Source organism: Lonchura striata, chromosome 4 (genome assembly GCF_046129695.1).
Source record: "Lonchura striata isolate bLonStr1 chromosome 4, bLonStr1.mat, whole genome shotgun sequence".
In the NCBI taxonomy this organism is placed as follows: Eukaryota; Metazoa; Chordata; class Aves; order Passeriformes; family Estrildidae; genus Lonchura; species Lonchura striata.
The window spans coordinates 64,865,414-64,888,390 of NC_134606.1; the positions used below are offsets into that span (position 1 = coordinate 64,865,414).

A 22,977-nucleotide genomic window follows, 5' to 3' on the forward strand; every position below is an offset into this window, starting at 1 on the left:
ATAAATTAAATCACTGTTTACAAAATGAGAAAGCATGAATACACTAAAGAAAAAAGTGGGGTGGGGATCAGGAAAGGGGCAAAAAAGCACACAAAAAGGGCTTCTGAAGGAAGCTGTCATAGGCATGAGAAAGACAAAATGAAATACATCTTTATGTGTTCCATGATGTTTTGTTTACAGTATCTGTTATTTCAGGCTGATGCACTTTAACTGAATTTTTCACTGATACTCAGCGATAGTGACCTGCATTTAAGGAACAGACACTGTACATGCACCTCGATGCCAGCAGAACTCTGCACTCAGAACCTCATCATATTTCTACATTAGTACCTCCTACAGAAAAAGAGCAACATTATTATTTTTTGAAACTGTTAGAGAGATGGGGATGGAGAGAATGACCAAATGTTGTACTTTTACCACATAAGCCCAGTCTTTGGGGAAGATATAGAACAAATCAATTTGATAGTCTGACACTGTGCCTATTATAAGACCTCTCCTGATGCTGCAGAAAGAAGCTGGTCTAAGAGAAAAGCAAATGCAAAATGTTGCATTCTCTAACTAATCCTTAGCTGCCTTTCATCCCATAGGCCTCTATCACCTGCCATAATTCTCATCAAAGACCTTAACTAAAACTACACAACCAAGCTCAGCATACAGCTGTCCTGCTGCTTCCAACAGCATCATCATTGCCTCACTTGGCTGCACTTTTGTTCCTCAGCTCTACCAGCAATACTATGCTAGCAGCTTCTTTTCATACCCCAGTGCCAGGATAATTTGGCACAGCAGAAGAAACCAGACACACTGCCATTGCTCACTAGGAGAGCTGCACAGAGAAGTCTGAAAGCAGAGCCCAGATCCAGTGGAGAGCCACCCGTGTTCTTACATTTTTCAGCAAAGTTGGAGACCAAGGTAAATCAGTGCAGTGGCCAAGACCTGCATTACACCACAGACTCACACCATGCCCCAAGTCACCCCACTGTAAACTTCTTTAGGATATTCAGACAAGGTTGTCAGCAAGTCCTTTGAAAGATTAAAAAAAAAAACAAAACAAAAACAACCAGGAAAAAAACAGCAGAATAAATGCATAATGAGGGTGAGGGCATTTTCCTTTCAGCCAGCCCTGGCTGTGAGCTAACCAAGGAAAGGAACAGAATCAGAAAGGATGGTCCCAGAAGGCATCAAGATATGTGATGTCCTTTAAACACTGGGACATCAGCTCCGAAGACAAGCGTTTCTCACTGTGTATTAGGGAAAGATTCAGGGCCATTTTTGTGAGGCACAAAAGTGCATTCATTTGGTTTTTTGTAGGTGCTACCTTTAAACAAACTAGTGGAAGGGGGACATAAGGGACAAGGAGGAAGAACTGCACTGCCATCTCCCCACTCTAAACAAGTGCTGTGGGCTTTGCCCCAAAGACTCATAAAACCCCCACTGTGCATGCCTGTTTGGGGTACCAAGCTTAGAAAGCTACTATGAAAAGATAATACAGAAAGGAGAAAGGGAAAAAGGACAGACAGATTAATTAAGGCTTGTGATCCATTCTCCAACTAGCAAACCTCAAAACGTTTTTTTCTAATTTAAAGATAATGTCTATACTTTACAAAACAATTTTATTTATTGCAGTTCTGAATAACAGCATCTGTTTTTAAATGCTGAACTGTAAGCGAACTGTCAAAGTCTCAAGCAACTATTTCCATGGTAGCAGTAAGGTTAACTGGTGAACAGTTAAAATGTAGAAGATGCAATAGAACAAACCCCTTCAATTTAGATTTCAAATGTGAGTATATCCTAGCAGCACAGCTGGATAAGCAGCATTTAACAGCGACCCAAAAACATTAGCAGAGTTTGTTTTGTTTCCTGCTTCCAAATCAAGTGACAACTTAGATGCTGGGATAACATGAAACTTCAGTAGATGAGCCTTTCTCCAGGCAAGCCTGATCACAGATAACTGCTACAAACTCTTTCAGAAACTGCTTTATCTTTAACCTCAGCCTTCAGTAACTCATTAAATTTTCAAAGCAGAAATCAGGAGGAAAGAAATTAGAGATAGGAGAGGAAGAAGTGCAATTGAGAAGTATGGTGTATTTTGTCTAACAGTTTGTGCACCAACAAAATGCCATGCAAAATAACTCTGTCAACTCTGTATCAACCAGGCATGCCTCTACTAAAAATTTATTTTTAGTACTGTGTTAGGGAATAAAAGGTTCTTAGCAATCCTGACATTTTCTGTTGAGTATTAATGAGCAAATAGGACTCTAAAACTGAGAAAAAACATGGAGCTAAAAGAATTTCCTTTCAGCCCTTCAGGCTACAAAACAGCAAGTCTTAAATATTTAAAACATTGAATTTAGCCTGCTAGCACCTGCTACTATTTTTGAAGAGTTTTCACATAGTGCATATGCGAACATTTATTTCAGTCCAATAGTGAGTCACACTCTGAAACTGGCACAGATTATATTCAAAAACAAAAGCAATTCCATAAACTACACACTAATAAGGCAGATACAAAGGTTCTCTGCAGTACAGTACAAAGCACAATTTAGCAGCAGAATAAAGCTTAAAGCTAGACAAGCAAACTGACATCAGCACCCTTGCTAATCATAGTACAAAAGAGCCTCTATACTTTGTCAAAGTGCAAAATGAGCTCACATAAATCATCCTTTGTTATTTGAAAATATCTGGGATTCTCAAAGCTTGATCTATTTTTAACATTTCAGTATTTGTCACTGCAAAGAAAGCTGTGCACTGCCCCACTGAAGTACAGAATATGGTGCTATTTGTGTTATATGTGGAAGGAAGAGCTTTTTCAGCAACAGCTTTCCAAAGAGCAATCTCTAAAAGAGAGAGTGTACATGCGCAAATATGTACTTATGCAAGTTTTATTCTTTTTTTTTACCCATTTGGGAGTTTTTGCTTGAAAATTTTGTGTTTTCTTTTATAGAAATGCATGCTACAAACTATTTCTCATAATCACTCACAACCACTTTATGTCACAGGAAAATTAAAGGTACCAGTTATTTATCTGTCACATAACTGATGTCATTATCAGTCATACATTATCAAACACTGGTTTTCTGTGCTAGAAGCCAACTGTTTTTAGTTTGAGAAGTAAAATAATAGCCAAATATGATTTAAATATTTTGTAGTTCTTTAATTCTGGGAAGATATTTGAGCAAATATTTTTTTTTAATGGAAGATTCACTCAAATATATAAAATATGTTATTAATATAAATATGGTTTAATAATATATTTTCTAAATATACTAGCACTTAGTCCCTAAACGCTGCTTGCAGAGCAAATACCTAATTCAGAAGAAAAACGGCTCCTTTTGTAAGTGTTGTAAGGCAAAAACCATGGTTAGCAAGTTCACCAAAAGCCTGTGTAGGCTTTGTAAATTATTACAAAACACAGTTGAACAAGGTGTGATGCTTTTCCTTCAGTGTAAGAAAGGCCTTGTGTGCCTCTCAGCTTGTTTTCTCCTCTGGGCTGCACAGCACATCTGCTGGCCTAACACAGGACACCAGCACACCTGCCAAACATTGTCCTGCTTCTGTCATGAGACCATCATAACTATAGAAATGAGCTTGTTTACTTGCTTTTGAGAGGGTCTGAAATGTGACAAGCTGCTCACCCACAGAGCATCAAATGATCAAAGGAACAGTGGAATTCTGTATTTTTTACACAGCATTTTGTGTAGGTTACAAAGTAAAACCAAGACATTTCTATGATTAAGGCTTTTTTTTTATTAAAGTATATGCAAATTGCTGACTTCAAATGTGAATGAAGAGGCTAAGAAATTGACAGAAGGCATCATGCAGCAGTGTTAGGGTTTAGTTCTTTTTTTGGTTTTTATTTTTAACTACTGCATACTGCTGTATGCGGTACACAGAATTTAGAATATATTCTACTTACAAGAGGTGTACCTGTTGAAGAAGTTGTAGCTATCCCTTAATCTCTAAATTTATGGATTATTTTCCCCTCCTCTCTCCTCATATTCACTCAAGATGTACTTCATTCAGCTGCTGCCTGTAGTTCAAAGATGTAGGAAATATGGGATGCATATGTAAATGGAAAGAGAAAGGAAGGAGGAAGGGGCAGGAAAAAGCAGATAATTTATATTTTTCAAAGGATTTAACCTTCCATTTAGAACCACTTCCTAAAGTGGTTTCTCAAGAGGCCAAAATGATTACCTGACATGTTAAAATAAAAGCTTAGAGATGTTAAATGAAAGACAGCTTTTTGTGGTCCATTTTTTACAGATTTAGCTCTCACATGGCCAAGTGACTGCTTACTGATAAATGATCAATTATCCTTCTGTAGTTTCCTACTGTTATTACTCACCATTCTAAGACTGCTTAAAGCTGATTTTCCTCTTCTAGCACATTTGCCACCATTTTTCTTCTGGGTAGCATCCAATCAAAAAAACCTTTCAAAACACCTGAGAACTGGCTAAGTCAAAGAGAGTTCCTTACACCCCACCACAGTAACACTGCTAATAAATCTTTCTCCATGTATGATCTGTAAATCCAAGAATAAAATTACCAATCTCAGGCCTTCCTTCTCATCTCTCAAGTGTGTGGAAGTGTGTGCTTAGGTTTTCATCTCTGTAGTCACAAAGTACTTTAAAAGGGCACTATTTGGCATCCTTCTCTCTCAGAGACATCAATGAAGACCTGGCAGAAAGAAATTACTTGCCCAGGGGGTCAAGGAAGGCTCCAAAAAATACCTGGTGTTTCATAAATGCACAACAAGACATTTCCTTATTCCAAAAGAACGTATGAAGTAAACAGAAGACAGAAAGGAGAACATGAACCAGAGAGAAGGAACAGCAAAAGACACAGCCTGAGGTGACTTTGTATGCTCTTGTGGAAATTTAATTCCTGTAGCTACTATTAAGCATTTTTCAATTGTCTGCTGGGATCAAGATTTAATTTTCTTTATGCTTTTTTTGCTCCCATCTATTTAATCTATTCCTCTCTCCTACTTACTTCTCAGTGCAAAGGTTAAAAAACAGTGAAATTGGTACATGTCTTTGACAAACAACCAGAAAAAGGATCCCAAACAGCAGCTGAGTATTTCTGCTCCTTTTTGCCTCCACATTTCCATTGTCCAGTTATTCCAGCCATCACAGAAGACAAACACACCTCTGGCACAGCTTCACTGACTTGTGCATTAGACCTGAGCTCTGCATCCCAGTAGAAGCTCAAATGAAACAAAAATAAAAGTTCTCCTTCACATTGTGCTTTTTTTTAGATCCTGCTTGTGGTCAGCCTAGACCAGTGACAGCTATAACCGATGAGCTGCATCCCACAGGGCACATACTTGGAAGGACTGCTAGGAAGTAGCAGAAAAGGTCACATTAGGTAACAATACTTCAAGTACAGGACTTTACTTTTTCCACTTGCTGCTCTTCCAACTTGCAGGACTAACACCAACATGGTGAAATTGCAGAATTTCAAATGTTTTCCCTAAGAAATTAACACTTGCAGATTTCCATATGGATTTCTATATAGATTTCTTATTTTGGAGTGTTTTAAGGAAAGCATTTTCTGTAAATCTTTTAAAACCTTTTAGGTTGGTTGGTTTCATGGGTTTTTTTAAATCCGGTTTATTTTTTAAAGGCCATATCATGGGCACCAGGAACTGAAGAATATGTAATTACTAGTTATTTCTGAAACCCTTGTCATAACACTAACTGGCAATAAACATCCTCTTATCCTCTTCCCTAAAAATTATGCCCTTTACTTTTTAAACCTTAAGACAGAACAATTAAGCCAAGAACAACAACAAAAAAAAACCAAACCCAAAGAATATTTAGTGTTTTAATTCTATACAGCAGAATTTACAATTCCATGATTTGACAATGGTCCAAATATTCTACTCTTAGTAGTACTAGATACTAAGAAGTGTAAACAGATTGCTGGGAAACAAACAAATGTGGTATGAGGAAAATACTGAATATGTTTTGACTTTCTCTAAATACTTAAGACTTGTTTTCCAGGAAGCACCATCTTTTCTCACTGAGCAAAATAAGGAAAAAACAGTCTCAGTGGAAGTTTCCACTCTCCTGGCCATCATCCTGATCATCTGTTCCGAATACACATAAGGCCAAAATTTCCTGTTTTCAAACTATTGTCACTATTTTCTAGTCTTGTGCTGTCGATTCTAACTTTAGCTTGTTAAATAAACAAAAAACTGAAAATACAGCAGAACAATACCTCCACACACATATACTGTGAGCTCAGTATCATAACTGATGTTTCAACATGTGAATAAGTCTCCCAGTGTTAATTGAAGCGCCAAAAAAGGCACAAAATAAAATGCAGACAGTGTAGCACAAACTGCTGCTTTATTTTGTGAATCTGAATCTAACAGAATAATATCTTCATTTTTCTCTCAATTTTGCATGGGAATACTTAATATTTTCTTGCCTTTTATATATTTTTTTTCTACATCCTTATCTGTATTCCAAATGTACAATAGTGCAGCCAGGTCTGTATCATCTAATTCACATTAAACTGATCTTTATTACAAGTAAATACTTTTCTGCATCATGGCAGAAATTTTCTAATGGCAAGCACAAACTTACTCCTGCACACCTGGGAATTATTACAAAAGGAAATTCTCATCTCTTCACCAAAGGAGTACTTATTCATAGCTATAGAGAGTAATAAAGTAGGAGCCCTGCAGCAGCGCCAGAACCTGCGCCCCCATGTCACTGTCTCCAAGCCAGGACCAGTGACCAGACGGACTCTCTTCCTACATTCTCTAATCCAACTGAAATGCCTATAAAAGTTCCAGTGGTTCTGATCACTTGCAAACCCACCTTTTCACTTCTCCTCCACCATCCATCCTCTGTAGCCAAGACATAATTCCTAGGAATTTGCTGGGAACACATTCCCCACCAGTGGTATGAACTTTGCCATCACCTCTCACCACTCCAGCTCACTCCTTTGTCAGCAAGGAAGACACAACACTCAAAGCATGAGGTCAGCCTTGGCACAAGGAGAATTACAGCTACTGCAGGCCCCTTACTCACACATCTACATGGTCTTTGGTTTGCTGCCCTGTTTCCCAGAATATTTCTAAAATTTGATTATTTCCTCTCTGATCGTGAGCACGGTCCGATCATCCCCCTCTCTAGTCTTTCCCACATCCATCCTATTTGAAATTATGCTGCCAGGAGAATCTCCCTTCTCTCATTCTGATTACATCACCTTCTAGTTTAAAGTTTTACATTTATTGACTTGCTTTATTGTACTTTAGGGTCTCTTTTCCCATTTTGAGGCTTTTTCTATTTAGAGAGATTTGTGTTCTTACTTGACTCTCTCCCTCTTGCAAGTCTCCCCCGATTGCTTTTTGCTTTACCACTGATACCAGATTTGGATCATTTTTCCTTCTCTCCAGCATGTCTCATCTTTCTTTTGAAGGCTTCCTAAACAAATAAGCAAGGGCAAGACATCTCCTTCCTCCAGTTTCCTCCTAAAGATCAGCCTCTTTGACAGTGCTTGTGATCACCCAACCAAATTGCAATCTGGCTTTGCATCACATGGTTTTATTTAAGAAATTATGTTTTTGTGTATTCACCAGACAAAGGTTTGTTTGCTGAGATTTTTTTTTTCAAGTTGCTTCAGTCTTTTCATCAGCTTTTAATTAGGATTCACTTCTCCCCACAACTCTTAATTTAAGAAAGCAAATAATTTGGGGTAAGCTCTGCCCTGTTTTTACAAGTCTCTGTACATTGCTTATCACAAGGATTACCACAATGCTCACATGACCCCCTAAACAAGACAAGGCAGAGAAGGCAGCAGCCATGCTGTTTGACTTGGATTCCAACTGAGCTCATGGGTGTAGGCTGCATTAAGGAACACCCCCAAAAAAATAGTATTTATAAATATGTGAAAAATTCAAAGCTGAGAAGTCAAGCCTACACTCTATTGATATCAAGAAGCTGCTTGCCTTCTAACAGCTGGGGATTAACTATTTCACCATATGTTTTTATCCATTCATTCCTCATTTCCTAGGAAGACAGGAGTATTGAAGCAGTGTTTGTAATATGTTGGGGAAAAGTTCCCATTTCTCCAGATCACAAACCCAACGCTTCCTGTAATATTTTGTACAAACTGAGTTTTATCTTTTTTCCTTCTTACTCTCCTGTGTAGATATCTATCTTCATCATCAGTGAAAGACTTATACCCAAGGAAAAGAAAAACGAGACACTAGAATTTTGTAAAAACATGCCATTCCTAACTGCAGATCCTGGGACACTGCAGTTGCAGTGACCATTCAATGCATGCTTGTGTCACTGCTTCATGCTTGGATCACTCAAGCGTGCTCGTTTGCAAACAATACAAGTTTTCTACAGATGACAGGAGGCCAAGCATTCTGTACATCATCTCTTTAACAAAATATTTATAGGCTTAAATCCTGTGCATTGTACACCCTACAAAATAAAGGGGATTTGCACACAGAAGCATCAGTTCCTCCAGCTTCAATAGGGAATGATGAATTAAGAGGGATTTAGCAATGAATTAAGGATGATGCTACAGAGATATCCCATAATTTCTACAATTTGTCTCCCAGGTAACGAACCTGGTTTAACCTACCAGTTGTATTAAAGAAGCTCCTAACCATCCATTAACACACAGTCTCCAATGGAACTTCAGACTATGTCTTAAATAGTCCCTACAAATTAAACTTAGGACATGTTGACACTCCATCCTTATCCATTCCTCATAAGAGCAAGGACATACAGTCACTGACATCTTTGCAAATCAAGTATATGCAGACCAAGGCATCTCCTGCAAATGAGTCAGCCACTGCTCCAGCAAGGAAAGGACTGACACTTACTCAAGCCCTTTTCCTCAGGCACAGTGAAGGGAAAGCTAAAGGAAACCTATTGTTCTGCAAAGCTTCACAGCTTTGGCACAGTAGTTTTTATATACTGCAAGGCATTGCAAGGAATTCCCTGTTTGTATATAAGGAACACGTAATTTTCCCCCTGTATATAAGAAAGGGGAAGAATTAGGAATTAGGAATGGAGATTTACATTTTAACACTAAAACTATAAACTTTCCCATTACAAATCACCAGATCTGAAATGTGCATATGCAGAGATGACAGAGAAAGTTGCTAAGAAAAGTAAAGGCTAAGGTAAAATAAAAATCAGTATTCTGTCTGATAAATACATTCTCACTTTACATGGATGAAACTATTTACCAATTAGGCTCTGGCAATTTTTTTCTGAGAACTGACCTGAAGAACTCCAGAGAAAAATTAATTTCAAAATAAACAAGCATAAAGTCCAAATTCCTTCCAAGACATTATGATATATAGATTCCTTTCACTATGCTCCTTAATCCTGAGTTCCTATTGTAGCAAAAATATTGTTTTTCCAACAATGCAAACGATACTTTTAGATTCAAATAACTCACTGGCAGTAACAAAACGGTTAAGAAATTCAGGAACCTCACATACCAATAGCAAATTCAACTACATACCAGATTACTTGAATATTAAGATGCTTCAATATAATTACTTGGATTATCTTATAAAACACTCCTCTAGTTCTCATCAGCTCACATAAAATGTTTTCTGCTCTTTCCAGGACTGTAACAGTACCCTCATGCCATACGTTATTAGGATGAACAACTTTGTAGAATGTAACCACCACAACCAATTCACAGATGTGTGAACAGACAAGGACTCACAGACAGCTCTTCAGTAACAGCACAAATATTAAAATAAACTGTATTTTTGGAGGGCTGTATTAACACACCTAACACACAACCCACAATGTACTGAAGCAATACATCATAGTTTCTGTTTGTTCTCCATGGCACAAAGCCTCTCTCTTGTTTTTCTTTTTTAGAGCTAGTAGATAAGAGTAAACAAACAGGTGGAGAGGTTTAGGCTCTTGCTTCAGCAACAGCATTCACTGAAGTTAACTTGTAAATCAAAACAAAAGCTCTTTCTGAACAAAGAAAAAAAAAAAGAAAAAAAAAAAAAAAAGAAAAAAATTTCAAGATAACATTCTTTAAGGAAGCCCCTGGTTACTCACACCTATTCATTCTCCCCATACCTAAGTTACAAAGCAAAAAGTAAACAACATCAAGAACACAGTTTTTGACTAGTTTACCTCTTCAAGTCTTCAGAAAATTTAAGCATTGTAGTGGCCATTTCTGTAGTTTTGTCTATCCCAAAATAAGTAAAGCTTTCTTTTTCCTGCCGGCTTCCCACCTCACTCTACACCACCCTATCCTCATAACCTTTGACCAACAGGAAGCAGACACAATGGACTGAAAATAACAGCAATTGTAAGATTTCAAATGATTTAATACATGAGGGGTGGGCTTAAGATTTGAAAAACTTCTCTTGCTTTGGTTTTTCAACAGCTATTTAAAACACGTTATCTGCATAGACTTAAAACGTTAGCTCAAAATCCTAGGTTGAATGGGGCTAAAAACTGAAACTTTAACCTAGGCACTACTAAGAGCATAGAGGTACAAATGCTTGCATATGTTGAGATTTTGTGTTTATATCATAGTCATTAGGTTGTTATCTACAACAAAATTAGCAGCAGTGTAAGCAAGAGCAGTAGAAGTTTCTTAGAACATTTTGTCTTTCTTTAAAAAACTTTTATTTATCTGAGTTTTTAGGTAAGAAATAGGTATATGTCCCATAAAATTAGAAGACATTCTTGTAAGAAATGCAAGCGTCCATTTAAACACTGCAGTTAAGCCATGGTGATGGAAAGCCACAGATCAGTTTGTTAAAGGAGTTCTGCTGACTCTAAGTAGCTGAGATACACTTTGCGGTGTAGAAGGAAAGATCTTTACTCCTCACATAAAAGCCCAAACAATGATCCCACACAAACACTGGACAGTACAGATTCCAAAGTCCAAACAGGCAATTACAGCATCTCTTTTTATCAGTTTTAATGTTTTTTGCTTTGCATCCCAAGTACCTGCCGATTATTATTTTGCAGAGCCACAATCACGTCCCAGGTTCCTCCTCTACTATTACACCACAACACACAGAGGTCACAGTCAGAAGAAGAGAAGCAGCAACTCAGAGAGGGACTCACTTCTTGTACCAGAGCTACACCGTGTTTTCTGTACAAAGGAAGGGGCAGGGGTGGGATAAAGAGTCAGTGTCATTTTTACAAGACTCCTGGTCCTGAGCACAGGACAACCAAACCCAAGGTTCTCTCACAATCAGAGAGGTTGGTAATGCCTTCTGCCTTGCAAATGCCAAGGAAAATCTCAAGCTATGAGTATTACATGGAACAGTTACAAGCATGCTGACATGCAAGGCCGTGATAATTTTCCAACATTATTAATGTTCCAGCATAGTTCTGAGCATGTTTGCTACCCCATGCACACACTTCATCCAGCACTCACTGCACCTCTAGTGCACATTAGGCACCGCTCCATTTCAGAGGCATTTTAATGATGGAATTACAACAGAAACATTCTTTTCTTGGCAGGGTAAGCTCAGGCACTGCATTTCTGCAGGATAAGGCTGCATGTACCTTGTCAATGCAACATTTCATTAAGGTCTGCTAGAGCTCAAAATAACTACAGAGAAGCCCCTCACAGACCTCAGTATCCAACAACAACTTCCAAAGACAAAACACTCAAATAGCACACAAGTAAGTTTCTGGGCACAGCAGCACAAGCCACCACTGGCATGTTAGAGGAGTAGCTTGAAGCACAAATATTCCAACAAGGAAAGTAAATACGACATCCTCAGCCAGCCTGCAGTTTAAGAGTCCCTTGATACCACTCTGCTAATAGAATCCTCCCCTTCCCCCATTTTAAGACACAACCTGATGCCATCACACCAAGGAATAACAGAGAAAGGATATCCTGCCTAGATTTTCCATTATATAGATCAAATTGTCAGTCCAGAGAAGTCTTTGCTTACACATGGGATAAAAAGAAGATGCTTCCAACTGATTAACCCTGAGAGGAAGCAAGGTTGACTCCATGACTATTTTTAAGTAGTCAGCATTCACACAATGGCCTAAAATTAATGGCCAGCCCCCAGGGTTCACAAAACCTTCATTAAAAATAAAATGAAAATTAAAAAATAGGGAGTTAGCATGTTTGAGAGAGGAAAAGCAAAAACAAAAGAACTGGAAGGTGACAGATGCTTCTTCCCAGACTCACCTTCAATTCAGTTTGGATGCTAAGTTTAAGTAAGTGAAAAGATAGGAAGCTTTATGTCATTTTCTCTAAAAACGCAGCATTTCCTTCAGCAATTGCTGGGAGAAATCTTTCTTGAACAGCTCTTGTCATTTTGACTAATACTCTTTTGCTGTAAATATCATATGACAAAAAGGAAGAGAGAAAAATAAAAATATCTTTATGTAGCTGTATTATGAAAGGAGGTACTTGTTTCAAAGCCCTCATTTTCAAAGTCAGATACCACAGCTGTGCTGCAGCTCCAGCTGAACAGCTCCCTGCATCTCACCACCTACCAAAGGGCATTTAGTTTACCAACTGTCCAGTGTTTCACTTTTAGACCATTCAAAAGCATCCCACATCTAAGGCTTCATCTAAGCATAAGAGAAGTCATGCTTTGTGCATCGAGACAGATGATGAATACAAACATCTTTGGTATAATCTAAGGATAAATAATTTAAAGTGGCATCATTTCAATGTTAAATTCACTAAAAATGCATTCTTTTGCCAGGCATTTCTCTGGATAAAGAACAAGATGAGGCAAAAGGCCCTGTAAGATCATTCTTGTAATCTAGGAAATGCCCACAAACTCAAGACATTTTAAATATCACCATTCATCTCCACCTTTTACTGCTAAGAAGGATTTCTGCTTTTAAGCATTTATCCTTGTGAAGGTTGTTGTTCTTGTTCTTTTTAATAATAGCATCCTTCTGATGAGTAACTAAGAGATTCATGGAAAACAGAAATTTCTGATCTCACCACAAACTATTCCCCTCCTCCTCTGTGCACTCAATAAAAAGTGAACAATTAGCCTGCTGTTTGCTCAGTACAGTGAGATTGTTAATGTCTTCATTTGTATCAGATCACATCACAGAATAGAGAAAAACATTAAAAATACTTTAAAGAAAAAAATCTACCATTAAATTAGCAGCACTGCTCTGAGAATTTAAACCCCATGAGATTATTATTATTTCTTTTCTTGTTTTGAGCAGATTCAAGTGTTACCCTTTACCTTATCTGGTCTGCAAAGTACTTCACATTTTAACTTTTTGCTCTTTGACATGAAAAGCAAGCTCTGCATTATACAACTGTTTTCTTTTTTTTTTTTTTTTTGTTAGTTTCCTAACTGGTTTCATTTGCTATAAAAATGTTTAATTTTTAACTTTCAGGCAGGAAAGAAACTCTAAAATTGGATTCCTTGTTACTTTATTTGTTGTCTTTCTTATACACGTAAACAGCATCTACTTTGTTTACTGACTGGAAACTCTTACCACTGCCAGCAATTCAGGAACAATGTGACTGTGGAAAGGGAAAAACATGTTTTTTTACATTTTGCTTGTCATCCAACAGAATTACAAGCTACACAAGTAGAAGTTTCAAAATATTTTTAATAGTGGATAACCTCAAATGGACAAAACAACTTAATTCAGCAGGTACTTTCTCTCAACTCCTAACTTAACCTTTTTCATTCTGGAGCCACTTATGAGTAATAATGATTTGCTATAGCACTTGTTGTTTTTCAAAATCTGTATCATGACATTGAAAAAGTGTAGTCTATTTCTAAAAACAACCATTTTTAACTCTTAAAATGAAAAGAGCTCTGAGACAAGAGCAAGAGGCATAAAATCAGAAGCAAGATTTAATTTTGTACAGTACATTGTACAAAATTTTCCACCTCTTAAACCTATATATAACATTGTTATTATGAATCCAGTGAGACACACAACTGATTTATTTGAATTTGAATATGTTGTTTTGCCTCTGATGGAAGCCTATTCCTCCCAGAAAGCCCCAGAGCTGAAGCTGCTTATTCACAGCTTGAATAATGAGAGATGAACTAAGATCAATAATAACAACGTCAACCCAGAATTTTGGAAATCACTGATGCAGAGTGACTGTATCTTCACTGTCACTGACTGTGCAGGCAAGACACTACTAATGTCACTTTATTTGTACTGCTGCTGTCAGCTCCAGCCAGGCAGGTCCCACTTCACTGGAGCTACTACATGATTTGAGAGCACTTGTTATGCTAGACAGGCCGGAGAGGCCAAAGTCTGAGTGACATGGAAACAAAGGAATTCTCACATTTGGGAACAAGCTGATGTGTCAGAATGGCCAGAACGTCCATTCTTACACTCCCATTTAAATTTTTTTTCACAGAAAATAAAGACATATTCCAGCAGATTGGGCAAGTCAACTCAGATTTTACTAAAACAAAATTACACCACCACTCAGTAAAGATCAGAAGATTTTGAGGATGGGACAGTGAGATGATATAGCCAGAGTGTTTAGGTTCAAAAACATAAACTTTAAAACATGAGGCCCCATGGCATGTGAGTAGTATAAATACTGCTAGAACTGCTCACATCAGCTACTGATGGACACAATCCAAATTGTTTCAATCCAGAGGAAAATTATTTTGGTGATGAAAGTCGCTGAATCAAAGTAACAATAAAAAGCACTTATTTTAATATCTTAGCACCTTAACCAAAATATGTTGATCAATTTTGCTAGTCACCTCATGACTAATAAATAAGCATAACCAGCATTTATTGTATGCTTTCTACCTCTTACAACTCTGCTTAAACATTATAATAAAAGCAGAGTTTAATGGTTCACAGTTTAATGGTTTGCTACAGTATGAATTCCTCCCCATGGTGGTAGGCATAGATGATTTTCTGCAATACCATCTGCCTGAACTAGACATACAAGTTTTCTGCCTGGCAGCATCAGATGCAGCTTGGGGGAAAAGCTACAGCTGAACTTCTCTTAGCATTTAAAAGAGGTATCATATCATACTGACAGAACTGACAAAATTCCCACAGAACATAAGAAAAGTTTCAGTGACTGTATCATGTTCAAGAGAAATGAGCTGACAGGGTAGAGAGGCATATACAAATGACTGCTTTCTCTTTGATTCACAATATTTAGATTGTTATTTCCAGCCCAGGTAGAACAAATTGGTGTTATGATACTATTGTTAGGCTGCATGTATAAACACACTTATGCACTTTTGGAGGCAGGCCAGCTAGCTAAGCAAACACATTACAAAAGAAACAGCAAAGAGGTAGAGCATGAGGTTGATGCCCAGGTTCACCCACCAGGCTGTTATGGGAAGGAAGAAAACAGCACAAAACAGTGGAGCAAATATGTTGTGAACAAACTATTTTAAGAAATGTCAAAAGTTTCTTGGAAAAAAAAAAAAATGGCTCAAGAGCTGGTTCATGCTTAGCAAAATAATTCCTGAATGTTTCATGCAGACAGACAATCAAATAGTTTAAATCATCTGGCTTAACCCAAGGCAAAATAAACAGTAGATATAGATTTCTTATGGTGAAAGGAAATTGGTGGGCAAAGCACAAATTACCATCATCAAAATTTTAGCCAGTGGAAAAAAAACTTATTGCTTCCTTTAAGAACAAGGAATAAGGACAAAACACACATTCTGGATATCTTCCACTGCATTTTCTAAGGAGAAGGGCTCAGTCTTACCCCCCTCTCTTCAGCAACTGCTCAGGCACTTGACTCCAGTTCTCCACACTACCCAACATTTGTCTAAGAAATTACATGAAAAATATTTTTTTCCTTCTCTTCAGTCAGTAGAAGTGTTTGGAGACAGGTCACTTATAGTTGTTTTCCAGGGGACTCAATTTACAGATATAGAGTTGAAACAAGTATATCTGAATCTAGAGAGATTATGGATTTTCCAGCCCTTTTACAGGCCTATATAAGCAGAAAAAGAGTTATAAATTTTAAATAAGAAAGAGTAACAAATACAATCATGGTTTAATCTCCATAGCTTACATTCTGTCTTGGTGATCCTGAATTCACTTATCTGTTCCAAAATCCAACAGGGCTGAGATATCCCTGGAGTTCATTTTCTAAGCATATCCAGCATGCAGAAAGAAGAAAGCTGCATGAAGAAGTAAAGCCAGTAACTCATTCCCTTTGGAAAGGGTCTTGTGAGGTCCCACATTTGTGATTTTCTCTCCTTCATTCACAGGGGACGCTCTGGAAAGTGTTAGTTGGGTGCACTCATACCAACAAAGGAGGTTTTCTACTCTCATAATCAAAACACTTAACTTGTTTCATGGAAACACTTTATAATTTTATATTCTGTTCAGAGGAACAGGTCCTCCACTGGCAAAATACAGCTGCATAACATTTGCTCTTACAGTAAAAAGTACCTGCAAAGTACTGCCATTAATAGAGTAGCCCAAATCATTTCAGGAAGCATCAGGACTTGACCAAGGTCTCCAAAAAGGAGATTTTGAGATAATTCATACTTGAGAGCAAGCTAAAGTTGAAATGTTAAAATTTGCCTAAATATATACACCAGATATTGTAAGAGTCAATTCACTTCAGTCTACAACACAGAAAGATAACTACAGTAAAATAAAACTTTGTGAACAGTTCAAAAGTTTTTTTTTTCAATATGCAAAATATTAGGACACTTTTCAATTCATTTATTTCCTTAAGTATTTGGTATTTGAGGAAACTTTATTTGATTTTGCATATAAATTGTTGGCCTGTCTCTAATTTGCCTATCACTGATAGCCAGTATAACCCTAGATTTTAAAATCAATGGCAAGATGATCATCAAGCTATGTCATTTTTAGTAAGCTGGTAAAATTAAACCTAAAAACTTGATGTGCATTTGTTCTGCAGATCACAGTCTACACAATACTGGTGTCTGTTACCTGTTACTAACTTGTACACATTTATGATTTTATTTTTTGTCAAATACACATGAAAGAATATTTTCTTCACAGTGTGTATATTGCCCCACTTCTTCACATACTGGAATAGTCTGTTGTGGCAGGTTTTTTTGGTTTTTTTTTTTGGTTTTTTTTTTTTTTTTTGGGTTTTTTTTTTTTTCAGACACCAGATCCAAAATAGTTCCTAGACAAAGGTCACTTCCTTGCAGAATTGCTAAATAAATAAACCACATTTGACAACAGAATTCAGAAGATAACACATTGCTGCAGTTCCCTTGCCAAAAAATAGAATACGTGTGCTTTTGTCTCACTAGATGTGCTTATTAGTGTCATACTGTACTTTCTGTAAGCGAAAGAAATGGACACAAAATGGAAGCTACAAATCTTTTTTCTGTTTGTACCCAAGCTCCCAACAGATTAACTGGGCTATTTTTTTAATACGGAAAAATCTGTTTATACAGCAACAGTGGTCACTACTAGTCTCGCAATAGCAGTCCTGACTTTCCAAAATTCTGTTCTAGTAACCCTTGCATTACAAATATTATAACACTGGAGATCCAGAATTAGAAATTTTGTAGCTTGCTAGCAAAAGCAAAGCTCAAGTATAGGGCTAATCAAGCATACTACTTTTAATTTGAAATTCAATGTTTTTAATGGGCTCCTTAAAACAAGTAACACGTGAAAAAGTTAGGTGGGGTTTCTGTACACCATCAGCTCTGGTATGAACATGTAGTGCCTGCCACGCTGCTTGTAAACAGGACAGGCAAGAGGATAAGGAGTGACACACTAAACCTCATCACAAAGGCAAAGCCAACCTGCAGGAAAAACACAGACACTACAAAAACAGAACAGTGATACATACACCGCGTTATTCCATAGGAAGTTATACAAAGCATATCCTCCCAACATTAATAGTACAGAATTTCACAACAAACAGCAAAGCATGAGAAGGCTGACAAAGATTTTAAGAGAAAACTACATCATCATGCAGAATCTTACTTTTAAACACAGAAAGACGGAAAACTCTTCACCAGTCTCCAGCTGCTGCAACTATTATCCTGGAGAAAAACCCATCAAGATCTCCATTTCAGCATCACTCCAAGGAGAGTGCTTCACTTATTTAGCATCAGTTCCCAACAGCAATACAACTGAAAGCTCTGCAATCTGGTAGACTCAATGAAGGTTTTAATCATCTAATGAGATTACCTCATCCATGTGTGGTTTCACTATGCAGTCTCAATGGTAGCCCATTATGCCAGACCCCTGACATGCAGTATCAATCATGCTAATCAGCTTACTCTGCTATCACTCCTGCAGAGACACACTGCCATGCAAAGAAACAAAAACCCGGCACAGTTTCTACCCCGCAGGTCAAAAGGAATTGTGGAGAGAAAATACTGCTAGGTCCAAGCCTAAAATTAATGTCACTTCTACCCAGTAGGTTGTAAGTCATGTTCCATTGCTAAATTTTACATACATATGCTAAGCATTCTATACAACAGCTCTCATGGAGAACATGAAGTTTACATATAACAATTTACATGTTTACAGTTAATAAATATCACATTGGAAAAATCTTATACCTTCACAGAACATCAGTAGCTGCCTTTTCTGAAGCACAATTTTCTTCCCCAGGTACCATCAAGTGGAGCTCACAGAGCACAGCTCCCAGCCTGTTTTACTGTTACCAACACAAAAATGCTACAGTAATTAAATCCCCTTATTCACCAAAGCCAGAAGCATCCAATCTTGAAGAAACATAAGGCATGTACAAATAAAACTTGTTCTATTTGACAGATGAGGGTAATGAGAAAAATCTAAATATTAAACACACACACAACTAACACAACTAATATGAAGTAGCTTTACACATTTACAACCCTGACTATCAGTCCATTTTGCTGGGCCAAGCATCCAAAACTCCTCTGAATGCATCTCACTCCACTGCCAGAACACTCACTTAAAATGAAAATTCAGAATGGGAAAACCAGCATGGCAATGTCAGGGCAATAAGGCTTTCAACCCTGTTATCCCAAATTACCTGCCTAGGAAACTACTGACTCAGTTGGCCCAACAGAAGCCAGGATCTGACTTGGGACTCTTGCTTTGCTGAGCAATATTTTTTAGACATTAAGATACCAAAAAGTGACTTTGTGGAATGTGACATTCAAGACAAGACACATATTTTTTAAAATATCTAGATTTTCTGCCCTACTTTTCCACAAGCATACTCAGTTCAAGCAGTTGTATTTTTAGGATATCATCTTTGCACATCCCAAAGTGAAGGCAGACAGCTCTAGTTCAAATAATTAAAGACTTAAAAATAATTAACCCTTGCTACCCAAATACATACTAGCCCTTCAGAATAGAATATAAAATTGCACTACAATTTTAAAAATGCACAAAATCAAAAATCTAGTTACAAATTAACAATGCTTCTTCCACTATTTCAACAAAATAACAGCTGATAAAAAGGAGACATGACAGAGGAGAGGAGGGAAAATGCATGTGACTTGGCTACAAAGAGAAGGAAAAAGTTTAACTCTCTAATAATGTCTTATTTCATCTAAAGTATCAAATATTGACATTAAAAGTGCATTATTATTCTGCCACTAGCATAACACTGAAATCTACCAAGAACAGGCAACTGGTCCTGTAAGCATGTAGCTGGTCTCTGTAAGCATGAACACTGACAGTGCAAAAGTATCTGTCTTCACACAGCTGAGCTGTTAACAGACTTAAATATTTAATTCTGTCCCACCCAGGAACTTTCTATTGCTGTTGACTTTGAACAATATTCCAAAGGTCTCTTCCTTCTGAGACCAAGATTTTCCTTCCCATCCCCCCTAAAAAGCTCTTGTTGAAAAACACTGAAATACCTTCCAAGTCTCTCAGCCTTTCTACTGAAGCAATTTAAGAGGGGTAGAGGACAAAGAAGGACATCTTGCTTAAACAAACCAGTAATTATCTCATTTTTACTCCTTTTCTCACACAGAGCTTACAACAGATATCCCAGACCAAAAGTCATTAGCATAACCAGTTAAAACATGATTTAGCTAAGACAATACTACAATGGGAGATGTTAGGCAACCTAAAACTTTGAAATTAATTCAATGATCTACCTGTAATAAGCTTCCTGATGTTATTGTGTTAGTTTTCATAGGGACTGAAAATATTAAATAAATGAAAAGTCAAAAAATGTGCGAGTTGCACTCTCAAAATAAAAAAAAAAAAACCCAAACAAAACAACAAGAGAACAACTTTATATTAGATTTGTTTTACCATGCATCCCAAGTTTGCTTAATTCCTCTGTGTGATGCTCTATAAAAATGTAATTTAGTTTAAAGTAACTCTCAGCTCAGGTAAGAGAGTCACATAAAGCTCAGGGGAGCTGCATTAGGATGAGAGAACTCATTTCTAATATCATTTTTCTAGTATCATTTCTAATAGCAGAGCACAGAATTTACTGGCTTTCTGTCACTCATTTATCAGTGGGACCATTTTTTTCCCACAGTCATTTTTATCATCCACAACAGAAAGACACAACATGGCCAAAAATAAGTACACTGTGCTGCTGACTAGACCCAGTCTGCATATCACAGAGATGCCCAGGTACTAGCTCATTATAGTGAAAGACTAGTGGATCACCAAGAGTACTCAGAGGATAAAAAAGGAGGAAAAGAAGTTGCCCTGGAAAAAAAAAAAATCAAATCAAATCACTGTTCACCTTTCTGTTAATTTTTCTGGAGGATCTGGAATGGGGAGGAGGGATGAGAGAGCAGAAGGTATGAATTGAAGGTGTGCATATAAGTGACCTATCATTCAGAATAGACTAAGACTAAATTAAGAAGTTGCCTTCTTTTTGATAGAAACCAAGTGACAGATTCATGCAATTCCTGCATTTGCTTATTCTTGTTCATCTCCAAGATCTAAAATACTTCTCCTAGTGAAAGATAAGCATCTTTAAATTGCATGAACATGCAAGTAAACAGTGAATAGAAAAGAATGAAAGACAGGAAGAAACTAATTTTCAGTGCAGGACAAGTAGAAAAGAGGGATTTGTTTTGGGATAGGAACAGTAATGATAAAAATAATTTTTAAAAAATTCCAATTACTGCCACATATCAGGAAATTATCTCAAGCTTGGTATGCAAGACCACAATAATGCTTGATGCCAGACAAGTCCTTTTGGTTTATAAAAACATGCTATTTCTGGCACATTTCTCATTGGTCAGAACATATAGATTGCTCCACACTTCTAACCAGGGCATTGGTGGAAATGTTGAAAGAAATATCTTCCCACCTGACAGTAATTTCTGTCTGACTTCATTATGATGAAGCAGAGTGTGAAGCTGCACTGGAACTTACACCCACAGAAAACTTTAAAGATGAGAAATTGCTTCTGGAGGTGGACATTTGACCACATTACGTATAGGATTGGGGTTGTTTGGGCATTTTTGTAATTTTGAATATTTAAAAGAGTCTGTCCTGGGAAAGTACGGGTGCTCCTCAGGGCAGCATGCTTTCAAACTTCACCTACAGGATTTGCAATGGATGCAGTTCAGAACCACAAACCTCAACATATTTGCTGCATGGCACTGCCAAGACCATGTCTGTAGCAAGGCATATCTCAGCCTGCCCAGCACACTGACTGAATACACTCCCTGAACAGCACCAGACAAGGGACACACACACATTTATACACAGGCTGACAAAATCAACACATCCCAACTGGTCAGAGCAGGGAACCCTGACCACTTCTACTGATCTTATCCTCTGGCCAGCTCTCTCAGACAGGGAATAGGGAACAGCCATTACCAGGGGACAGATCAGCTGAAGTATAAGAAGCTCCAGGGTGTTGTCTTACTAATAGCCACAATAAAAGGCTGGCCTAGACAAGTCTTCAGAGGCAGCAGAGCTCTAGCAGAGTGAGCTCTAGACCCCAGATGTTGCTAATGACCAACCTGTGATATCTTTTAATCTCTGTAGTGCAGATTCAGGGCTGAAAATAAAGGATAACATCTTTTCTTTGGACTCTGCCTCCTGCCCCTAATTTCTGTTGTACATTATTACACGCAGAGATATGGTATGCATACACCAGAAGCAACATGATTTTACAATTATAAATTACCAACATGTGGTAAGACAGTGATTTCCACCATTGTTCCAAGAGTACCAAGTAGTCATTCACTAACATATGAATTGAAACTTCATGAGATTTAACAGTATAAATTTATAAGCAAAAAGAAAAACGGAACAGTCTCATTAATTTTACTTACTAAAAGTACACTTGCAATGTTTCACAAAGCATAGTGAGTTTTATGGAAGCACTTAAGTACACACATGAAATCAGAGACAAGACATATGTATAGGTAAGCTGTTCCAGGTGCATATTATCATGGAAGAAAGACACCTGCAAGAAGAGGAAAAAGTGATTAATGAGCCCCAAGACCTGAAGAGTTAAAGTAGCATTAGCTAGCAGTAATACACCATGTGTGTTTCAGCAAAGCCCTGCCCACACAGGGCCAGCTCTGTGCCCTGTCCTGCTCTGGAGGGATGTGTGGGGTGGCACACACCTCCCCACCCACTGAACCTCCTCCTAGAGCCACAGTTATCCAAGGCCATCTGCAGGAAGGATGTCTGTACAGACTGCATCTGGCTGCATCTCTGATGCTTTGGCTTCAAGATTCCAACTTAAAAGGGAAAGCTGGTTGTATTTATTTATACTTGATCAGAGGTGCCTCTTAAGATCATAAAGAAAACAACCCTTGCTCATCCTCCAAGAATCTCTCTGCAGCTGTGCATCAGCACACACACACTTTTACACCTGTATCTTGGGAGGACAGGAAGAACAACAACTGATTTCCTGCAAGTGTAACATCCTGTTGTATTTCCATGGTAATCTAGAAAATTATCACAATCCCAGATGTTTACAGAGGGAGAGAACCTGCAGTAACTCTGCACAGGATGAGACAGTTGACTGCCTAAGCACATCATTCTAATTGCAAATGCAGAGTTTAGCTCCTTTTTCTATAGAGCCTCTCTGTTCCAAACGCTGGAACTACAAGGT

General features: G+C 37.7%; 1 protein-coding gene across 4 annotated transcripts in view; it reads right to left on the bottom strand.

Annotated features, from left to right (window-relative positions):
- Nucleotides 1-22,977, bottom strand: part of GAB1 (GRB2 associated binding protein 1) — a 96,345-nt gene that overhangs the window by 39,619 nt on the left and 33,749 nt on the right. The window lies entirely within an intron of this gene.